The sequence below is a fragment of the Hyaena hyaena genome, unplaced genomic scaffold, assembly GCF_003009895.1.
Source record: "Hyaena hyaena isolate Hyena2069 unplaced genomic scaffold, ASM300989v1 scaffold_141, whole genome shotgun sequence".
Classification (NCBI taxonomy): domain Eukaryota; kingdom Metazoa; phylum Chordata; class Mammalia; order Carnivora; family Hyaenidae; genus Hyaena; species Hyaena hyaena.
This window is the reverse complement of record NW_024080773.1, coordinates 2,799,309-2,815,027: the sequence shown is the minus strand read 5'-3', so window position 1 is coordinate 2,815,027 and position 15,719 is coordinate 2,799,309. Positions and strand designations below refer to the sequence as shown.

The following is a 15,719-nucleotide window of genomic DNA, read 5'->3' as shown; positions in this document are numbered from 1 at the left end:
TTTTTTTTAAAAAAACCTTTTAAAATAATATTCCAGGCCCAGACAGTTCTAGATTTCTACTAAACATATAAAGATGAACTACCAATTCTATACAAACTATTTCAAAAACATAAGAGGAGGGAACACTTCAAACTCATGTTTATAAAATTGGCATTACCCAGATACCAAAGCCAAACAAAGGTAAAAAAAAACCAAAAACAAAACCAAAAAACATAGGTTAATATCTCGCGTAAACACTGATATATAAATCAGACAAAATCTTAGCAAATTGAAAACCTAAGTATTTTTTTAATTATATACTAAAACAACCAAGCAGAGCTTATCCTGAAAAGGCAAGGCTGCTTCAGTATTTAAAAAAAAAATCAATCAATGTAATCTACTTTATTGATAGACTAAAGAAGAAAAGCTACATAATCATATCAGTTGATGCAGAAGTAGCACTTGAAAAAATCAACACTCATTTCAAGATAAAAAAAGAAAGAACTGTCAGCTAACTAAGAAAGAAGGGGACTTCCTCAACCTCATAAAGGTCATATACAAAAAGCTAACAACTAATATCATACTTAGTGATGAAAAACTGACCGCTTTCCCCTTCAGATCAGGAATAAGGCAAAGATGTTCTCTCTCATCACTGCAATTTAATGTTATACTAGAACTCCTAGCCAGTATAATAAGGCCAGAATAAGAGATAAAAGGCATGCACATTGAAAAGGGAGAAATGAAAATGTCCCTATTTGTAGATGACATAATTGAAACCAAAAGAAGTGACCAAAAAAACCTCCCCCTTGAACTAAGTAAGGTCATAGAGCATCGGTAAGACACAAAAATAATCTTATCTGTATACCAATGGATGAACAACCGAAACTGATTTATTTTTAGTCATTAGTATGGCTTCTAAATTATTTAAACATTTAAGAATAAATTTAACAAAACATAAACAGGATCTCTATGCTAAAAACTACAAAACACTAAATAAAAGAAATTTTGAAAAGACTGAAATAAACAGGAAGATATATCATGTTCAGGGACCAAAAAACTCAGCTCCTTAAGCCCATGTACAGATTTAACTCAATTCTATTAACTATCTCGGGAGGAATTTTGTAGATACAGGCAAGCTGATTCTAAAATTAACAAAGAAATTCAAAGGAACTAGAAAACGCAAAATAAGTTTGAAAAAGAACAATGATATTGGAGGAATCACACTACCTGATTTTTAAGTTATGCTATACAGCTAGATTAACCAGGACAGGGTGGTGACAGTGGTGGGGCAGTTACATAGATCAGTGGGATGGAACAGACAACCCAGAAAGAGATCCTCACAAATACGGCCAAGTGATTTTGGACAGAGGTCCAAATGATAGTCTTGCCAAAGAAAGGTGTGGGACATTCATACACTTAAAAATTAACCTCAACCCCAAATTCACACTTTATGCAAAAATGAACTCAAAATGTATCATAGATCTAAATGTAAAACATAAAACTTCCAGAAGAAATCTTTTTATTTTAATTTTTTATGTTTGTTTATTTTTGAGAGAGCAAGAGAGAATGTATGAGTCGGGAAGGGGCAGAGACAGAGAGAGAGAGAGAGAGACAGAATCTGAAGCAGGCTCAAGGCTCTGAGCTGTCAGCATAGAGCACGATGCAGGGCTTGAACCCATGAACCATGAGATCATGACCTGAACTGAAGTTGGATGTTTAACCAACTGAGCCATCCAGGCGCCCCAAAAGAAATCTTTAGAGAAAGTCTTTATAACCTGGGGTAAGTCAAAGAGTTCTTATACATGACACCAAACACATGATCCACAAATGAAAACAACTGGTAACTTGGACTTGATCCAAATTTAAAACTTTACAAAAGACACTAGCAAGAGCATAAAAAGATAAGACTAGAAGAAAACATTTGCAAATCACATACTTTCAAAGGCCTATATCTAGAACATATAAAGAATCCTCTAAGCTCAACAGTAACAACACAAACAACCCAATTGTAAAATGAACCAAACATCTGAACAGGTGTTTTGCCAAAGTAGATTAATGCATGGCAAATAAGCTCATGAAAAGATGTTAATATCATTACCCATTAGGGGAAATGCCTATTAAAACCACAATTAGATACCTACTAGAATACTTAAAAAATACTGATACTATCAAGTTCTGGTGAGAATGCAGAAAAAATGGAATGCTCACATATTCTCAATGAAATATAAAATGGTAGAGCCATTGTGGAAAACAGCTGGGCAGCTTCTCATAAATCTATAAATACTTTTATCATGTGACCTAGCAATTCCACTCCTCAGTATTTATTCTAAGGGAACAAAAACTTCTGGTCCACACAAACCTACACACAAAAGTTTATGGCGGCTCTGGTCATAATTATCCAAAACTGGAGACAACCTAAGTGTCCTTCAATAGATGAATGAACAAACTGTAGGATAATGGAATACTACTTGGCAATAAAAATGAATGCATGATTGATATATGCAACATCTTGGATGAATCTCAAAGGAATAAAAGAAGCCAGTCTCAAAGGATTGCACACTGCATGATCTAATTGATGTGTTATTCTCACAAAGACAAAATTCCAGGGATGGAGAACAGATCCATGGGCACCAGGGGTTGAGGAAGTAACTAAAATTAGTCACACAAGGTAGTTTTGTAAGATAATGGAATTGTTACATACCTTGATTGTGGGGGTGGTTATATGAATCTATTGTCTCAAAACTCAGAAAACTGTACACACATGCACATATGCACACACAGTCAATTTTACCATATGCTAATTTAAAATAAAACTCAAATATGATACATTGCTTTTATGATATTTGAAACAATTTTTAGCAGAATAAGATCAAGATTCAGAAACCCCCATTAATTCCTTCTTAATTATAGAGTGGGAAAATAAAGGAGAGAACATTATTAGAAGGGCTAGTCTTGGGGTGCCTGGGTGGCTCCGTTGGTTGAGTGGCTGACTCATGATTTTGGCTCAGGTCATTATCCCGGGATCGTGGGAGCAAGCCCCATGTCAGGCTCTGTGCTAGGCGTGGAACCCGCCTAAGATTCTGCTCTCTCCCTCTTCCCCTCTCCCCTGCTCACATTTCCTCTCTCTCTCTAAAATAAAAATTAATAATAATAATAATAATAAAGCCTAATAATAATAATAAAGCCTAGTCTTGCTTAGAATGGAGTTAGATATTGCTTACAGTCAACATTTTGGATTCTCATAAATGTTCATAGTAATTCAAAACATATTCTCTAATAATATTTTTATAAAGTTTAGAGGTTGTGAATCCAGCAGCATTAATTTAGTATACTGTTTTTAATAAGTATTTTTAATTAATTTATTATACTGTTTTAAGGAGCTCTAACAGTCTAAGCAACAGATTTTTTTAATTTAAACAAATTTGGGGAAGGGCATCAGTATGAACACAGGCTCTGGAACTAGACGGATTGGTTCAAATCCCAGCTTTGCCATCTACTAGTTATTTTTTTAATAAGTATTTTTAATTAATTTATTATACTGTTTTAAGGAGCTCTAACAGTCTAAGCAACAGATTTTTTTAATTTAAACAAATTTGGGGAAGGGCATCAGTATGAACACAGGCTCTGGAACTAGACGGATTGGTTCAAATCCCAGCTTTGCCATCTACTAGTTATTTGACCTTGGAAAGTTAGTGTTACTTAGTTACATTACCTCTCTGTGCCTCAGTTTCCTTGTCTGAGGATAATAATAGTACTTGCTACACAGGGTTAATATGAGTGAGAATTGGGTGAGTTAATATATGTAAAGCACTTAGAATAGTGCCTGCCACATATTAAATACTGTACTGAGTGTCGGTTAAAGAAAATGCCCATTTGTCAGTTACACTACTGTATAGGTACGCCACAGGACAGAGTTGATTAAATATTCAAATATATTAGCATGACTCAAGTGGAATTTTACCAGTTTATTAACTAATATAATAAAGATTTCATTGTAAGCTTCTGCACTTGAGTCTCTTCCTCAAAACCATGCCAAACAGCCTCACAAATGGTTTCAGCTCTTGTGAAGGTGATGAACGGGCTTCAGTTAACAGCAAATTCAATAGGTATCTGACTGGTGGCTGCCAGGAGAAGGGAGCTAGTCTGACTGTGAGTTGTACTGATCCATCTGTAGTGTCCTCACCAGCTACACCACTCTGATGGCCTGTGTTCCGTTCTCCATGACGCGTTCCATCAGGTTACAGACTTAGCCTATGCAGCCCCACTGGCAAGAATGGGAACAGCAGATAGGAGTTCTAGGGGGAAAGGAATTTGGCTCTGTAAAAGGGAAAACACTGAAGAGCTCTCCAAGCGTGACATGGGCTTCCCAGCAGTTAGGAATTCTACGTCAACTGGAAATGTTCAAATAAGTTTAATGACCAGTTGGTGGGACAATTTTGATAACCACCATCACAACCATTTACTAAATGCCTATTGTGTCTGTCCCAGGTCCTTTACATACATTATCTTCAATCCTCCCCAAACTTATAATGTAGTTACTATTCACAAGTTATAGGCCAGAAACTAAGGCTCGGAGAGATTAAATTTCCTAAAACACACAGCTACTATATGGTAAGGCTATGATTTGACCCAGGTCCACTAATTCCGTAGCAGACATCCTTTCTACAATTCTACACTGCGTTGGGTTGAAGATTCAATGCCATTTAATATTCCTTTCAATCCTGAGAGAATGTGATTCCTGGAAATTATATTCTTCTAAATCTATATCTAGGTCTTCCCTAACCATTTCTATAACACTGGAGCAGGTGTCTTTATCTAGGGGGAAAATGTAGGTGTCTTCTCTTTCTTAATGTTGGTTTCTTACTTCAGTAAGAGAGATGTGTTCCAAGCTTAACACAGCACTCAGCATGCCAATAGTCAATTAAATTAACAATAAACTATACTGCAGAGCAGGTATGGAATTTCTTACTCCTGAATTTACTTCCTAAAGAATGAGATTTTAAAATCTTCTTTTAAAAAAAGAGGAAATTTTTTCTCTTTATAAAAGTTCCAAATGAACAGATAAGTGGAGATAAATTTGTGTCCTTACCCCTCCACTCTTCCTCTTTAGCTCTCAATTAAAACGCAATTTATGAGAATCTATATGAGTGTTTTTAAAATCTGTTATAGTAATCTCTCATCAATTGGAGGTGGTGAAGGATACATTTCTGAAAAGTGTCCTGTTAGCTAAAACCTTCATTGGCAAGTTCCAGGTTTCACAGAAAATAGGGAATTTACAAGAGAATCCAACAATAATATTGGTAATAAAACAAAAAAGACTCTTTTCCTTCTGTTGTTCATGAGCTCATATACTGAAAGCCGTGATCCACTGTGGAAGATGGGGTTTATTTTATACTAACCACTTTTCCCTTTTTTAAAAGTTCTTGAGGGGCACCTGGGTGGCTCAGTCGGTTAAGCATCTGACTTCGGCTCAGGTCATGATCTCATGGTTCATGGGTTCAAGCCCCATGTCTTGCTCTGTGCTGACAGCTCAGAGCCTGGAGCCTGCTGCAGATTCTGTCTCCCTCTCTGCCCCTCTTCCTCTTGCACTCTGTTTCTCTCTCTCAAATATAAACATTAAAAAATATATATTTTTAAGTTCTTGATGTAGCCCTTAATGTACTGATATTTAATACTTGCATTTGCTTTCTCTGCAGTGTCATTTTCGCCAGCCTTGGCAACATTCTTAGTAGCCAGCTTGTCTCTTCACAAAGGAAGGGCATGGTTTTTCGAGACCCAGCTCCCTACTGCTATTCTCTACTCGTCATCTGTGGACAGGGTGGAGGTTAGGAGACCTCCTCTATCTTTACCATCTGACCGTAATATGGGATAGGGGTGGAGACAAGGGGAGGGATCACTGCAGCTAAGTTCCTTAATGTAAAGAAGCGAAACTTTTCCAGACATACAGAGATTACATACTTTAAAATTCAAGCACACAAATGTGAAACCACACTGTAAAAAAACCAGGACTGGCAAAATGGTGGGGGGGCTTACCAGGTATTACTACACAAATCTTACAAACCTTCAGTACTTAATATTTTAAACTATACTCCTAAACCTAGAATTCAAATTTAGCATTCATTTGTGGGGGTCAAAGGGGGAAACAAATTCAAACAGAAGTTCCTCCACACTCAGGTCAGAAAGGATCATGAAATCATGGACTTAGGAAGCTGGTAGAAGCGTCCCAATTCCAGATTCCCAAGGAATCCAGAAAGGCTATCTACCATGGGACAGGCCACAGACTTGGCCCTTTCACTTAGTATTCTCAGAATTTCTCAAACACTGTACCCATTAATCTGCATCTCGCATGCTTGAAACTATCTTGACAGAGGCTATATTTGTATCTGATACTCAGTACTCAGCAACACTTTCCTGCCTGGGTGCAGAGACAGAATTTGGGGATGGAAAATGGAAAATGAAAATGGAGTGTCATAGACATTCCTAACGAATGAGGAGGAATGTCCCCTGGAGAGGTGGTTAGTTGCCTTCTGCTTTTGCCTACGTGTGTGAGTTCAAGTGCTGGAAATGTTTATGATTTACTCAACTGAAGAAATATCATTATTTCCTCCTCTTCTCCCAAAACAATCATTGTATATCATGACTTTAGACACCACTCAATTAAACTATTTCCCCATTTATGTCCAGGAGTTCCAAGGCAGGAATGGGGGGAGGCTCCTTAAATACCAGCCTGTGAGGACAACATGATAACAGACGATGTAAAGCCAGTTTATCTAGCACAAGAAGGACTGAATGATGAATGGATCAGAATGTGGAAGGTGGAACACTGTCCAGCCTGAGAATCAAGATTATCCAGACAGAATTCTGATGTTGCTTTCAGCTGGTTAAGAATCATTAGCATCTTGGGGCGGCTGGGTGGCTCAGTCGGTTAAGCAACTGACTCTGGTTCTGAGCAAGATCTCCCAGTTCGTGAGTTTCAGCCCCGCATAGGGCTCTCTGTCAGCACGGAGCCTGCTTCAGATTCTCTGTTCCCCTCTCTCTCTGCCCCTCCTCTGCACTCAAAACAAACATTAAAAAAATTTTTTTACAGAATCATTAGCATCTTGGGGTACCCAGGTGGCTCAGTCTGTTGAACATCCAGTTTTTAATTTCAGTTCAGCCCATGATCCCAGGGTTGTGGGATGGAGCCCAGCATTGGGCTCTGCACTGAGCACGGAGCCTGCTTAAGATTCTCTCTCTCTCTCTCTCTCTCTCTCTCTCTCTCTGCCCCTCTCCCCTGCTCATGCTCTCTCTCTCTCTCTCTCTTTCTCAAATAAAACACAAACAACTAAACAAATAAACACAAAGAATCATTAGCATCTCAACATCATAGGGGGAAAAACACTGCTGGGGAGTCAACCTCTTTGTCTCCTTTCCTTAATGACCTCTTTTGTGATCCCTCCTTTTCCTGAAAGCACAGAAGACATAAAGAAAAGGGTGTGGGACATTCCTCTGGCCTCATTCAGGATTGACCGCCCCGCTCCCATAATGACTCTGGACTTTAAACTCAATAAGAAGCATACCTGAAAGGAGAAAGGTGTGTGAAACTCTATCAGGTATAGTGTTTTGAAGCTGAATGGGATTTGATTTGTTTCCTGTACTTCCGTAACTCAAGTTACAGGCTTTTCTTTCTTCCTTTTTTTTTTTTTTTTTTTTTACTTACACCTTTGTTTTGTTTTTCTGTTTCCAGAAGCGCTGACACTAAAGAGATGAGAAGGCGATTTTAATATTAGCTTGCCAGTACCCTATTGTTGGGCCTCTCTAAGGTGAAAGAAGAAGGTCTAGCATATATCTCAGTCTTAAACATATAAAATCAGCAATGTGTGACCTCAGCTTTGCCTTTGAAAGCCATGTCCTCAATCTCTAAACAGGACATAGCATTTCGTTTGCTCAGCAAAACTCCTTCAATTTTAGGAGGTTTTCATGAGTTGCACATAGTAAATGTCTTTTTAACTGTGCTGTGCTTGAGCACAAGCTCAATAGAATTAAATTCTACACGAAGAACAGCAGCTCTGATGTCATGACAGTCCCCAAGTGTAATAAGAAAGTGGAGTTTACAAAGGAAAGATCAGACATGCAAAGTATTGACGTCTAAAATCTCCGGTTGTAGTCTGCAAAGGAAAGATCAGACATGCAAAGTATCGACATCCAAAATTTCCAGTCTGGTTCAGCATCTCACTTTCACCCACTGAACTAAGTTATTTTTCTTGTGCAAAACCCACTCAGCAATCTAAGGCAGGAAGTTTTCCCTAAACAAATAAGAAATGGGGATGAAATATAGGATAAACCTTTAGCTTAAAAAAAATCAATAGCTCTATGAGGACTTGCATTTTTATAAAATGTTTTAGTCTTTAGAACTCCATGAAAGCAAGGAGTGTAAGCTCAATAAATGGCTGTTATTAGACAGATGGGAACAACAGCCAATATCAATAATGGTCTTCAGTGAACTGAGAAATATCCAGATAGCTATTTTCATGGTTTGATCGATATTTTAAATGTAATTGTCTGGTGGTCAGAAGGATAGAATCTTATAGGTTTTATAGAACTATCATAAATGGTTTATTGACTACTAATCAGTCAGACTCAGCCAGAGGAGTGTAGTAAGATTGGGAATGAGGAAATCAAGAGGTCAGAGAGACAGAGAGGCGTGGCCTCTTCACAAGTCAGGGAAACATTGGCAGACAAGCTGCCAGGGTTAAAAACTTGAGAGGTGAAGTCCTCATGCAAACAGTAAGGAGATAGGAGAGAATCTTTGTCCTCAGAGACTTCTGGAAATGGGAGAACATCACTCATAGTACAATGAAAACATCGCCTGGGGTGTTACAACAGCAGGGCACATTTATTGAACACTTGCTAGGGGTCAGGCATAGAGCTCAGCACTTTCCTGAAACGATCTCATTTAATTTTCACTGCAACTCCGTGGCATGTGTACCATTCCTGTCCCCGTATTAAAGACAGGGAAGTTGAGGCTATATAACTTTACAGCTTGCCCCAAATCCTAGAGCTAGAAAACAACAGATTGTATATTCCAACCCAGGTCTGGTGGGCTTCAATGTCTATGTTCTTAAATCCCATGAGTACCAAGACTCACCCTGATGGGACTGGTCTCTGATGGACACACTAGGAACGGACCTACCAACAACCGGGCGGTAACATACGTATGGTCAGTAAAATGGTTTGATTACACAGCTCCTATCTTTGAACTGCATACCCTTCCTACTTTTTATTTTTCCTCCCCCTCGGTCAGATTAAATCTGCAGTAATGGAGCCTCCAAAGCCCCATGAGATATGTCAGATTGCAGGGGGGGACATCAATTAATTAAAGCCCTAGTTGAGAGTGGAGAGATGGGTGAAATAGGTAAAGGGGATTAAGCTTCTGGTTATAAAATACGTAAGACATGAGAATGAAAAGGGAATATAGTCAATAATATTGTAATAACCTTGCATGGTGACAGATGGTGACCGCACTTACCACGGAGAGCATGGAGTAAGGTACAGAGTTGTTGAATCATTGTGTTGTACATCTGAAACTAATGTAATGTTGTATGTCAACTATACCTCAACAAGTAAATTTTAAGAAAGCATTTAAGCCCCGCCTATGTCCTAAGCATCCTCCTTTCTCAAGTAGCTGGCATGTGACACGAGAATACAAAATACTTAAACCCCAATTTGAATTGCGTAAGGTGAAATCTCTGCCAGTGCTAAGTAGAGTGAATCACGGGGGCTAACAGGATGGGCACAGATTTTACTGTCTTTGTGGTTAGAAAATAAGAGATCTCAAATGTTTCTTTTGCATTTTAGTTTCACGAGTGTTTCAAGGTTACAACATATTCTAATAGAGAAATGGCGGGGGGGGGGCGAATGGTTTACAGAATCTTAATTTTTTTAAATGTTGAGGACAGCACACATTCTTTTCCAAATACTTTCAAGGGCATTTTCCTAGAATCAGGTAAATGAGAGCAAGCAAGTGACCTACTTACAGCAAAAAAAAAAAATGCTCCAGGTTACAAAGGACGGGAAGCCAGTGCATCCTGGAAACCACAGCATCTGGTCTTGTTTCATGCTTCATCTATCAATCTGCTGTTACAGAAATTGAGAATTAATATTTCAACTACTGTTTCTTCAGTTTTGGCTGATGAATTCATATCTTTGTTACTCTTGCCCAATCCCTCCCATCTCCTCTCCCATTTAAAAAACCATACGGAAGGGCATTTATAAAGGTCCCAAATAATTCCTAGGGAGAGGACTCATTCATCTATGCTATAAAACCTCTGCTAATGAGTCTATAGTAAGGTTAGACTTCTTCCCAAGCAATTCTGTTTTGATAGATTCTGACTTTCCACAGATAGTATCACTTGAACAGTGTATTTTCAGTACTCTACGAAGCTGAACAATAAAATATTGCAAATTTAAAACAAATACCCAAGTTCTAGACAATGTTTATTGCTAGCATAAACGGTAAAAAGGTCTACCTGGCAGTAGTGCTTAAGGAAAAGGATTGTGTAGCGATGTTAGATTGCAGCTTAGTGCTACCCTGATAACATTAGAAAATTACATACACATGCATTTTCAATTATGTGTGAAATTTCTTTTTTAAAGTTTATTTATTTTGAGAAAGAGTGGGAGATGGGGAGGGGCAGAGAGAAAGGGAGAGAGAGAATGCCAAGCAGGCTCCACACAGCCAGCACGGAGCCCAATGTGGGGCTCCATCCCATGAACCATGAGATCATGACCTGAGTAGAAATCAAGAGTTAGATATTTAACTGACTGAGCCACCCAGGGGCCCCTAAATTATGTGTAAAAATTTAAAACACAGAAGCATGAAAACTAGATTTACGGGGTGCCTGGGTGGCTCAGTTGGTTAAGCGTCAGACTTTGGCTCAGGTCATGATCTCACGGTTCATGGGTTTGAGCCCTGCACTGGGCTCTGTGCTGACAGCTAGTTCAGAGCCTGGAGGCTGTTTCGGATTCTGTGTCTCCCTCTCTTTCTGACCCTCCCTTGCTCATGCTGTCTCTTTCTCTCTCTCAGAAATAAATAAAACACTAAAAAATTTTTTTAAATTAAAAAAATTTTAAAAAGAAAAGTAGATTTATGAGATGTTCTTGGAAACTTGCTATTGTGTCTTTCAGCTCTCTGCGCTTTTTAGAGAATGAAGCTACCAATTCATCTTTCCATTCCTTCCAATCTGTTAAAATTTTAATTTTTCATTACTTTTGCCTCAACTCCATCTCACCCTTTCTATTGGAACTTCAATCAAGCACTTAATCTTGGTCTTTCTCAGTGCTTTTATGGCTTCAGGTACAGCTTCATCTTCTTGCTTTCCTTTTCTGTCTCCGGCCATTCTATTTAACTTGTCAAAATAATAATGAAGATTATTCTATACTGATGAAATATTTTTAAAAGAACCAAGGCTACCAAGTGCCTGTTACACTAGCATAATTACTGCTATATAATTTTATCTATTTGTTGAAGTTCTGCTGTTTTCTATTTTTTTGAAGTTTATTTTTTATTTTGAGAGAGAAAAAATGCTAGTGGGGGAGGTGCAGAAAGAGAGACAGGGGCAGAAAGAATCCCAAGCAGGCTCTGTGCCATCAGTGCAGACAGAGCCCAGTGCAGGGGTTGAACCCATGAACTGTAAGATCATGACTTCAGCCAAAGTCAAGAGTCAGATGCTTGATGGACTGAGCCACCCAGGTGCCCCCAAAGTTCTGCTTTTTCTAAATCACTGTCAGGTGAATCATTTCTAATGAACAGCAAACAGGGTCAGATTTACTGTTTTGATATCTTGATGTATCCCAGCTGACTTAATGGGTTCACCTGACCAGAGAGGCTTTGGGACTGGGGCAATAGAGATTTTTGCATAAATACATCTAAAATCATCACTCACTAGAGCAGAGTTTCTCTAAGTGTGATCCAAAACAACCTATATGCAAGCCATCTCAGATGCTTATTCAAAATTCAAATCCCTAGGCTAAAACCTAGAGCAGTTAAATGGGAGCTTCTAAAGCTAGGGCCTGGGAATCTGCATTTGCCATGCTGTCTCAATGAAATCTGAGAACCCCTAATCTAAGGAATCTCTTCCCCTTTAGGGTGCAATGCAAATATTCACCTTGGCTGCAGAGCAAATTAATCATACTCCCATCCAACTAACAAAAGTAAAGGATAATTCAATTCCATGTGGTTGAAAGCTGCCATAAGCTGTTTTAGGAGGCACTGGTTAAAAACAAAAGACAAAAACCCAAAACCCAACTTTTAACAATAAATGTAATAATTATTTTTAATACTGAGTCTAACAATCACAGAGGGAAGGCCCAGAAAGTCCACAAAAAAATCTGTTGTCATAATTTCCTGATTAATATTATACATAATGAATTATTTATTGAGCCCCTACTGTGGGCCAAATATGCTGTTTTGTGCTGCCAGGGATTATATAAAGCTATCCTGGGATGAAAAGCATATGTTCACTCAGCTCTATTCTGGAAGAACCTCGCTGATTTAGTGACTGCTGGAAATGAACATGCATGGTACGTGGGAGGGCAGTAATCTGATGTCTTAGGACCCAGACATAAGAGGCTTCTTCAGAATTTGCTAAATGTAAATCACATCCAAGACGTATGTGTGTAGATACTTGCTGTACAGCCAAAGCACTGAAAAAGGATGAGCAGCAGCATTTATTTGGGAGCATACAGACTCTTTACGGCCAGTCTTGTCTTCTTCCAACAACTTCCTGTACAGTCATACATACTCCAGGTGAATAGAGATTAGATGCAATCACATTGGGAATTCCACCTCATTCTAGAATTCATTTAAGATGTCCCTAAGAGGGGACCAACGGCTCCTGGTTTGCCTGAGACTTCCTCTGTTTTACCAAAGTCCTATGTTCCAAAAACCCTCTTAGTGTCAGATAAGCAGAGTAGACTGGTCACCCTGATCCTTAGCATAAGGCAGGAGAGGTCTTCAGTTGCATTTTCACTCAGCAAATGATGGAGATCCATTACCGTCTTGAACTTGACAGCTCCTTTTTCTTACTGGCGAGTGATTACCCTAGTGGGCCACCTACAGCTCTTTCCTTCAGTAACCTCTACCTTTTAGCTCTGTCAATGCAAGTTCTAGGATCATCCCAAGCTCAGATTGACTCAGATTAAGGATGATCACAGGGAACCAGTGTAGAGTCTCTGCCAAGACTGCAGAGCAAGCATGGCTGATGGTTTTGGGTTTGTGGGGTTTTGTTGTTGTTGTTTGGGTTTTCGTTTTTGTTTTTTTGTAAACGTTGTCCAGGTCTCATAACCATCCTGTTCTTCCCAAAGTTCTACCTCCTCTCTAAATAATGAATTTAGCCCTCCCAAACGTAGCTTCGGTTCATATCATTCAGTATTAAATTCCATTCTGATTCTTGTCATTAAACCCAATCATGGTTTTAAGATATTTACATATCCCTGCCATCCCATCCTCACCCTTTAAAGCCTATGATTTTGTCATTTCATGGTTTTCTTTCAACTAAATTTTTAAACATAACTGGTAAGAAATTACTATCTCAAAGAGAAACTGTTAAGTGTAGGGTCTGAATTAGATTTCGTTCCAGTGAAATTTGCCAATTAGGTACATGAACTTAGGAAAATTTCTTCCCCTATGCCTCAAAATCTGCTCATCTATAAAAACAGAAAATAATGGCTACTTCAGAGGATTGGGTTTTTTGAGGAACTCAGATGATGGATTTGAAGCCCTCTGAAGCACACAGCCTGACAGTAGGCATTCAACATACTGTAGCTATTATCCTCACTACAGTATCAAAAGCTTGTAACGAGGGGTAGCATACACTAACTTTTACCATCAGGCTGCAGAATTTTAGACATCCAAGATGATGCCGAAAGCTGAAAGACACAAACTGCCTTCCTGAGGAGGGTAGAGGAACCGGCTCACTACTTCGTAGTCTCACCTCCTCTACCTGAAGGAAGAATCTGGAAACAGTGGCTAATGTCATCTTGCCCCCTGGTAGTCTGTGTGTTCAAGAGGCGCTGGCCTTGCTCCCTTGGGACCTCTTGGGTCACGTCTCTCATTCTGGAAAGGGGAAGGTGTAGAAAAGGGAAGTCACCGAAATGCAAAACCTGGTACCAGATAACCTATTCTGCCCCCGACTACCGGTCCTGCCTGGGTGAGCTGCCGGGTTGTTTTGCAGGATTTTCAGGCGCTACCTCCAGGTGTTTGTCAGCGCGCAGAGACGGCGGAGGAGGGTGAGCTCAGCCTTGAAACTGAAAGGCAGATGGTCAGGGGCGGGGGGTGGGGAGATGGCCATGCGCGTCAGCGCTTTGGCCAAAGGACAGACAGAACAGCGGTCTGCGAGTGTGCACGTGGGGGTGAGGGGCGAGGGGCGGGAGTCAGGATCCAGGAGGACACTGCGGGGATGCCGAGCATTTCTCTGCACTCTCAAGAAGGCTCCCCGCTTCCTTCCCCGCTGCAGCGCCCTGAGCCCGCGAGCGGGGAAGGGTCCTTCCGTGATTGGTGCCTTCCCCGATCGCACCTCTGAGACTCAGCAGCTAATCTCGGAGCCGAAGCGAGTGCTGCAAGCGGACACACCCGCTTCGCGGGAAGCCTCGGCCGCCCGGCAGAGAGCAAGCTAAGTATCTGCTGGGCGAGCCCCCTCCCGTCCGCACCCCCGCGCCGTTCCTGAGAGCCGGAAGCGCGCCCCCTCCCCGCCGTAGGCCGTGGGTGGCGCATGCTCTGTGTGAGGGGGCGGGTCACGGATCCCGCCGGAAGCATTCTCTCCCAGGCGGCGTTTCCTTCCTGTGTGAGGCTGGCTGAGGGCTTCTGCTGCTTCAGTGTCCGCTCCGGGGTGAGTAGCGGGGTCCTCGAGGGACGGGCGCGGGGTCCCGCTGAGCCCCCTTGGGGACCGGCTGGGACCTGGGAAGCCGAGCAGGAGAGGTCACCGCGCCTTCCTCCCACGCCCCACCTCGGTGCCGCCCCCCGGCGTCCCGCAGCCCTTGGTATCCCTCGGATTAACCTCCAAGGGCGTCCCGGGCCTCGCCTTGGCTTCCGGCCCGGCCTAGGCCTTTAGGTCTCCGTTAGCGCTACCCCCCTGACTGATGGCACTTGCGAGGGGACCTGTGGAGGCAGCCGGGGCGCTGCGGGGGCTTGAAGGCGGCCCGGGAGACCTCGGCACCGGGGGTCCTCCGCGGAGGCGGCCGGATGGAGCCGGGTCTGACTGTCGTCCCCGGCGCTGCCACCGCCTAGTGCAGACGCGGAGGCGGTTCTTAAGGCCCGGGCACGCTTTCGCAGAGGATGGTGCTGTCCCTAATAACCTGTCCTTTATGTGAAGGTTGGCAGGCATTGTCACAGGCTGTGTCCTGCGGCCTCGTTGCCTGAGAAACTGGGACTCGGGTTGAGAAAAACTTTTTGCATCCCGGCGGTGAATTAGGACAGAAACACTAGACTCTCGGCCCCTCACCTGTCAGTCGATTGCTCAGTGACGAGGTGGTTCGATTTCCAAAAGTTTTCTGCTCTGAAACGGAGAACTCTTTCAGTGAAACATGGTTGGGATCATGTTTGCCTAACGAATAACTATGAATTTGCAGCGTTTTGCCCTGCTTCCTAGTTGTACATAAGACTGTCTGTGTTTATGCGCATATTTGTGTATTCATTTGGTTGATCGTAACGCCTGTGCACGATTGAAATCCATGCCCTGCCGTGCTACTTACATGCAGCTTTG

At 41.3% G+C, this 15,719-nt stretch overlaps 1 protein-coding gene across 5 annotated transcripts in view; it reads left to right on the top strand.

Annotated features, from left to right (window-relative positions):
* The window catches only part of ATAD1 (ATPase family AAA domain containing 1), a 74,994-nt gene that overhangs the window by 5,791 nt on the left and 53,484 nt on the right, over positions 1-15,719 (top strand). The window contains exon 1 of one of the 5 annotated variants that reach the window (XM_039238536.1): positions 7,436-7,552. The exons of 3 other annotated variants lie outside the window; for them this stretch is intronic. The gene's annotated coding sequence lies outside the window, so the exon portion shown is untranslated. Of the gene's footprint in view, positions 1-7,435; positions 7,553-14,758; positions 14,847-15,719 lie in introns of those variants that run through there. One more of the 5 variants, XM_039238534.1, reaches the window with a different exon arrangement.